This window comes from Manis javanica, chromosome 4, assembly GCF_040802235.1.
Source record: "Manis javanica isolate MJ-LG chromosome 4, MJ_LKY, whole genome shotgun sequence".
Classification (NCBI taxonomy): domain Eukaryota; kingdom Metazoa; phylum Chordata; class Mammalia; order Pholidota; family Manidae; genus Manis; species Manis javanica.
Genome location: NC_133159.1, coordinates 104056097 through 104064029, shown reverse-complemented (window position 1 = coordinate 104064029; position 7933 = coordinate 104056097). Strand labels below are relative to the sequence as shown.

General features: G+C 39.1%; 1 long non-coding RNA gene across 1 annotated transcript in view; it reads left to right on the top strand.

Moving 5' to 3' along the window:
- Nucleotides 1–271: 271 nt before the first annotated feature.
- Nucleotides 272–7933, top strand: part of LOC108399096 (uncharacterized) — a 223792-nt gene continuing 216130 nt past the window's right edge. The window contains exon 1 of the long non-coding RNA XR_012130306.1: nucleotides 272–714. This is a non-coding gene — a long non-coding RNA (uncharacterized lncRNA). The remainder of the gene's footprint in view (nucleotides 715–7933) is intronic.

Below are 7933 nucleotides of genomic sequence, written 5' to 3'. Positions count from 1 at the left end.
TTTCATGTCTCTATCTTGTATGTGCCGTTTCTTCTTCCAGGAATAGTTTTAATCATTCCTACTTGTCCTTAAGATCAGCTGATGTGTCTGCCCATCTGTGAAGCCTCCCCCAGTGCTGCCAGGAAGAGCTGGCAGTGTGAGTGTGTATGAAACTCATCACATACATTCCAGTTGGCCCATTATTCTGGCGGCTTTTGCAGGACTTTGAGTTCCTTAAGTCATTCATTCTTGAATCCCACTGCCCAGTGCAGGATCTGGTGCACATTAGGCACGTGGTGACCAGTGTAGAATCAGAGAACAGATATTAAAGCCCAAATTCTCAAAGAGGCAGGGAGAGAGTGTAGTCAGAATCATTTACTTCCTCTCTAAGGATATTTTTTCTCCTCTTTCTCCTTTCGGTGATGGGTCTCACTGGAAGAATATGGCCAGTTTAATGCAAAGGTCAGGGTGCCTTGGTTCCTGAACTGTTGATTGCTGTTCAAATTTCTGAACCTGTGATGACCTCAGTAAATGCAGGGACTAAACCTCAAATGAGCATGTCAGGTTATATTGGTACAATCAGCTTCATGGGGGTGCGGAGGAGCTTTCTTAAGTCCTGTATCTCATCAGCCTCTTGCCCATATATGGCACCATGGACTCCCATCTGAGCCGGGTTGGGAATGCAGAGTGAGCTGTACCAGCTGCAAATGGACTGAGCAGGCGGAGGCCGCTAGGGTAAGTGGGGTCTCTGGTGCTCTTGAAAGCAGCTGCCTGAAGCTCCCCTTCTCCTGCTTTAATCCACTGACTCTTTCCCTCTTTCCCTGAGGCTTCTGCATGAGCTCAGAGCTCATTCCTTGAACTAGGGATATTCAGCAGGTTCCATGAATGTGCTGCCTGGCTGTTCTCGCACTTTGCTGGGAGGTGGCAGCAATCATCTGTCATGCTTCGAACCTATTTGATCCACAACTGCCTAGTCTACTTTCTAGAATCATGGGTTGACTGTAATTTTAAACATTAAACTACAGTTAGCCCCATTACCTCAGTCCCCACCTCAATTATTTCCACTAAATATTGATTGCATGATTCTGGATCATTTAAGACCTGAGGCATAAAAAAAAAAAAGAAGTGGTAGAGAAGTCAGGAGCAGAAATAGAACACAGTTATGATCTCCTGGTAGCTGAAACTATTTTTTGGTTTCATTTTTTAAAAATTAGACCATAATTTACACATAGTAGAATAAACTCATTTTGGGTGCACAATTTGATGAGTTTCAACAAAACCAGTGTAACCACTGCCACAATCAAGATATTGTACATTTTCATCACCACAGAAAATTTCTGGTTTCTTTTCATTTAGTGCCCTCCCCTCACAGCAGGGATCACTGCTCTGATTTCCATCACTGGAGCATAGTTTTGCCTGTTCAAGAATTTTAAATTAATGAAATCAACAAAGTGATTATTTATGTATTTCTAGCTTCCTTAATTCAACAAAAGGATTTTGAGATTCATCTATATTGTTGCTGGTTAGTAGTTTATTTTATTTATCATGTAGTATGGTTCCATTATATTACTATAATACAAATTTGTTTCACCTGTTGATGGGCATTTGTGTTGCTACTGGTTTGGGGTTTATTATGAACATTCTTGTGCCATCCTTATCCTTTTTTGTCAACATGTTTTCATGTCTTTTGGATAGATGCCCAGCAGTAAAATTGCTGAGTAACAGAGCAGGTGTACTTTTAACTTTGTAAGTAAAAGTTCTCCAGAGCAGTTGCACTGTATTTTTACACTCTAACCCTGAGAATACAAAAGTTGGGGTTATCTCCTTTACTTAGGCTTTGCTCTGTTAACTCATATTCACTACTTGGAAAGAACAGTTCAAAAGACCATCTATTGGTTCTTAGAAATGGATTTCAGGGAGCATTCTTCCCTAAGAGATGCTTCATACTTGAATAACCTTGATGGGAAAAGGCTTTTCTATGCCTTGGGACTTTAGACACAACACACAAAATTAGGAGCAATGAGGGAAGAAGGCAATGCAGCTCAGCCCACCTTGCTGGATCGAGCCCAACAACCAGTCTGATGACAGATGTTCAAGCCACATCACCCTCATAGCCAAGAGTGGCTTTGTGACGAGTAACTATCCCATCCCTGAGTAATCAGAGAATTTATTTGGAGTCTGTTAGCTAATTGTTCCCATACTAAGTACAGACCTTAACTAACTGCCATAAGTGACATTTAAATTTCTGACCTCCGTTATGAAACAGTTGATAAATTACAATGCTCATATCCTGCCAGTACAGTTTAATTCAATTTGCTTAAGATTGCAGCTGATTTCTCAAAACTCTAAAATAAGATGTGAAATAAATATCACAAGATATGATGTAAATGCTGCACAAGATAAGTACTTTGCAGTCCTGATAGGGACACCGCATGCCAGCTATGCAGCATTCCGCAAGCCTCATCCCTCTCTTGGCTTCAGGTCACTCAAAACCCATGCGCAAGCAGTAATTCCTAATTCCAACCACCTACCTGCTAAGTGTGAGATTCAAATTAGATATAACTGTATTCAAATCCTTGCTCTGCCACATCCTACCAAAAGCTTGACTGTGTTACTTATTTAATTTTCCAATGTCCTCATCCTGTACATTGAAGATAACAAATGAATTCCTTACTGTGTTGATACAAGAATTAGGTAATGTATATAAAGTAACTATCACAGTGGGTGCTTGGTAGCTGAGAGCCTCAATATCCTCAGGCTACCTGTTTGAATTATACAAGGGCACCATCAACCAGAGGTCAATTTTCTCAATCAAATGGCAGATGCACTCAGTTGACAACCAACCTTTGTTGAACTGGGCACCATGCCCTGCAGATAGGTCTCACACAGTGACACCAGCCATACCTGGGCATGATTTGTAACTCAAGTTTCAGCCTCCCAGCTCTTCCTGGTCCCTGTCATATGGAGCCACCCCTGTTTTCAATTTTTAATGGCAAATAAATCAGCTCAAGCATCAGCCCACATATAGGGGGGATTCTCATCCCTTCCCTCTGCAGACCGACGGATCCTCAAAGGACATACTTTCCTTTCAGAAACTTTCTGGCTTCCTGAATCTGCTGAATTCCTGATCTCTTGTGTCTTGCCTCCTTTTTCATTCTTCATTGACCCAAATGTAAAACACATCTCCTTTCTCTTCCATTAAGGTTATTTCCTTTTATCTCTTATCACATACAAATAATCAGGTAGGTCTGAATACAAGGTTCTAGTGCCCACCTGCTCTCTTATTTTCCTGTACTTTTGTATAGAGTGGCTTCTGATAGTCTTACTTCTCTTAAATTCATACTTAATCATTTATGTAGGTGCAAGTGTGTGACAATTATGTGTTCTAGTCTGTTCACATGGGCATATATATATATATATATATATATATATACATGGAAACCAGCTTAGAAAATCATTACTATTATGTTTTCATCTTTATGTGATAGGATATTATATTGATTTTTATAATCATGTGTGTAGACAGGTTATATCTATGAATTTAATTTTAGGATGTAAAGGGGGCAAAAACTAAATATATATTATAAAGAGAGTGTTGTGTCCAATAGTGTTGAGAACCAACGTTGTGGGGGTGTCTGGGTGAACTGGAGTGACATCTTTCTATTCCTGTGACTTCTCTTTTTTCTGGCAGCCACTCTTGGGAGAGTAGTGGGTGTTGAATGTGAACCCTGCAGTATAGAGTGAGGCCTGGTTGGGACACTCCCTTTGTGCACACCAGGTTTTTTTGCTGCCAGCTGCTTCCCTGTCGTTCCACTAGATGCCAGCTGTACCTCTGGGAGTTTTCAAAACCAGCACAAGGGAAGTTGCTCCAACTTCAGGCATGCTGCAGTCCTGGAGTTGGAGGGCTGCTGATAGCACCTCAATCTCTTGCTTCCCTACCTGCTCTGGTTTCAGAACAGAAACAGGGTCAAGTTTAGGCGCACAGAAAACATCAGGTGAGATCCAAAGTGTAACCATGGGTGGGATCCCAGTTCCTGTGTTGATGGCCTTACTGACCCACCCACTCATCCACCCACCCACAGAGTACATATGCAGGAGATGCACCATAAATGTTTACTTTTCATTAAACATGTCATCACTGCCATTCACTCAGAGCTTCAGGAGCACCCACACAGAAGCCAAGGGCTGGAGCTCAGCAATGGGAAACAGTGAACCTGTGATTCCTTATTCCTGGAAAACCGTTCTCCGTTCTGCCCCCATCCAGAGCCCAGGATAAGGCATTGTCTATATTGAGACCCATCTCCACCTTGAGTTTTGCTGAACAGAATTGAAAAAGAATGAGCCCTTTATAGAAGTCAAAATACATGTCTCCTGGGTTTCCGAGGCTCGGATGATAATATGGTGAGAAGCAGGAAGACACAGACAATGACGTAGAACAGAGCTGCCCAATAGAACTTTAGTGATGCTCTTATAGAATGTAATAGGCCCTAGCCACATGTGGCTACGGAGCACTTGCAATGTGGCTAGTGCTACTGAGGATCTGACTTATCAATTTTATTTGATGTTAATTAATTTAAATTTAAATTTAAACAGCTATATGTAACTAGTGGTTACTGTATGTAACAGACAGATATGGAATTGAGACAAAAGACATTAATCCAAGTCTTCCAAAGTGTCAAGCCTTGTGCTGGATGTGTATATGTACAGGTATATGTACTATATAAAATATATGAGTAACTCACATCTGTGTGTAATTTTGTGTAATTTAAATATATGTAAATGAGCAACAGAATCTCAGAGAGGTCATTGAAGATGGCCCTGAACTAGAAGCTGTTGTTACTGGAAATGGATGGCTGAACAGCAGGGGGAAGGGAATTTTCCATATTCTCTTTTTATGAATGTACATATTTTCATTCATGTTCAGGGGAAGCTCACCGCAGAAAGAGCTGGTGGCAGGCAGACCAGGAAAGGAAGAGGAGGGAGGCCTGCAGCCTGGTGGGAGGGCGGTGGGACCGAGAGCTAGGCTCGCCGGGATAGACACCAGTGGAGGTGGCACTTGACACTCTCCGTTCCTTCAGTCCATAACGAGGTGGAGGATCATGGGAGGATGATATTTGGGCATCAGGAGGAACTCTCAAACACCATTGAAATCTGCCAGTTTCATACTTATCCCATGTAATTTTTAAATTATACTTATTTTAATAAATTTTCTTAACAGAATAAGCAAGACAGTAGGACCATGCCTATTCCAAATAATATACAAGGCCCTCTGGGAGAGAATCCATTATTATGGTCAGAGAAGGGACACCTCATTCAAATGTCATGTCATCGTGCCGGTCAATCTCCAGAACATTCTGTGGTGGCTGTTATGGATTTTACAGCTGTGGAAACTGAGACTCAGAAATGATGAGAAGCTCACTTCCAGTTCATGCAGCTAGGAAGCGGCAGACCTCAGTTTTACACCAAGGTCATAGCACATTGTGTCTGGGGTTCGAATTCAGTGGAATTAGACACGCTCTGAACATTCTCACACTACTGTTTATCATAACCCAAAAGACAAATGATTGGGAAAGAAGAAAAGGATATAGAGATTTTATAGACACTGTTTATAGACCTCTTGAATACCTTAACTTTCAAATACCAAATAGTTTTTTCACTCTAGTTTTCTTAAAAAAAAATCTGTTTTACTGAGGTAAAATTAGTATATAACATCACATAAGTTTCAAGTGTACAACATTATAAATAATTCAATATTTGTATATACTACAAAGTGGTCATCACCATTAAGTCTACAACCCACCACCCACCATACAATTAAGCACTTTCACCCATTTTGCCCACCTGCCAACCCCCTTCCCTTCTGGTAACCACTAATCTCTTCTCTGTATCTATGAGTTTGCTTTTGTTTTGTTCATTTGTTTTGTTTTTTAGCTTCTACATGTAAGTGAGATCATATGGTATCTTTCTCCATCTGACTTATTTCACTCAGCATAATACCCTCAAAATCCATCCATGTTGTCACAAATGGCAAGACCTCATTGTTTTTTATGGCTGAGTAGTATTTTAGTGTGTGTGTGTGTGTGTATGTATATAAAATCATCTTTATCCATTCATCCACTATTGGACTCTTAGGGCGTTCCCATGTCTTGGCTATTGTAAACAATGCTGCACTGAACATAAAGGCATATGTATCTTTTTGAATTAGTGTTTTCATAGTCTTTGAATAAATACCCAAAAGTGGAATAGCTGGATCATATGGTAGTTATATTTTTAATTTTTTGAGGAATCTCCATACTGTGTAAGGTGATATTTCATTGTGGTTTTGACTCAAATTTCTCTGAACATCTTTTTGTGTGCCTGTTGGCCATCTGTCTCTCTTTGGAAAAAATGTCTATCCAGATCCTGCTCATTTTTTAGTTGGGTTGTGGTTTTTTTTTAGTTGTATCCAAGTTCTTTATATATTTTGGATGTTAACCAAATGTTAGATATATGATATGCAAGTATCTATTCCCATTAGGTAGGTTGCTTTTTCATTTTGTGGACAGTTTCCTTTACTGTGCAGAAGGTTTTTAGTTTGATGTAGTCTTACTTGTTTGTTTTTGCTTGTGTCTCCCTTGCCTTTGGAGTCAGATAAAAAAAAATTCACTAGGACCAATGTCAAGGAGCTACGCCTATGCTTTCTTCTAGGACTTTCAGGGTTTCAGGTCTTACAGTCAAGCCTGCAATCCATTTGAGTTAAATCTTGCATATAGTGGAAGATAGTGGTCTAGTTTCATTCTTTTGCATGTAGTTGTCCAGTTTTCCCAACACCATTTATTGAAGAGTCTGTCCTTTCCCCATTATAAATTCTTGACTCCTTTGTTTTAAATTAATTGACCATATATGTGTGGGTTTATTTCCAGGCTCTCTGTTCTGATGCATTGATTTATGTGTCTGCTCTTGTGCCAGTACCATATGGTTTTGATTACTATAGCTTTGTAGTATGGTTTTACATTAGGGCACATGATACCTTAAGCTTTGTTCTTCTTTCTCAGTATTATTTTGGCTCTTTGGGGGTCTTTTGTGGCTCCACAAAAATTTTAGACTTATTTGTTCTAGTTCTGTGAAAAATGCCATTGGGATTTTGATAGGGATTACTGTAGATTGCTTTGTATAGTATGAACATTTAATTCTTCCAATCCACAAGCATGGAATATCTCTCCATTTATTTGTGTTTTCATTAATTTCTTTCATCATTGCCTTGTAGTTTTCACTATGTAGGTCTTTCACCTCCATGGCCAAATTTATTCCTAGGTATTTTATTCTTTTTGATACAACTGTAAATGGGATTGTTTTCTTAATTTCTTTTTTTGATAGTTTATTACTAATGTATAGGAAACAGATTTCTATACTTGATTTTGTATCCTGTAACTTCACTGAATCTATTCATTAGTTCAAACGGTTTTTTGATGGAGTTTGGGGTTTTTCTACACATAGTATCATGTCATCTGCAAATAGTGAGTTTTACTTCTTTCCTTTCTAATTTGGATGCCTTTTATTTTTTTTCTGCCCTAATTACTATGTTTAGGACTTCCAGTACTATGTCAGGTAAAAGTGGCAAGAGTGTACATACTTGTCTTGTTCCTGATCTTTCAGCTTTTCACCATTTAGTGTTATGTTAGCCGTGGGATTGTCATATGTGGTCTTTGTTAGATTGAGGTACATTCCCTCTATATCCTCTTTGTTGAGAGTTTTTATCATAAATGGATGTTGAATTTTGTCAAGTGCTTTTATGCATCTATTGAGATGATCATATGATTTTCATCCTTCATTTTATTAATGTGGTATATCATGTTCATTGATTTGTGGATGTTTAACCATCCTTGCATCCCTGGAATAAATTCCACTTGATCATGGTGTATGATCCTTTTAATGTATTGTTGAATTATGTGTGTTAATATATTTTTTAATTTTT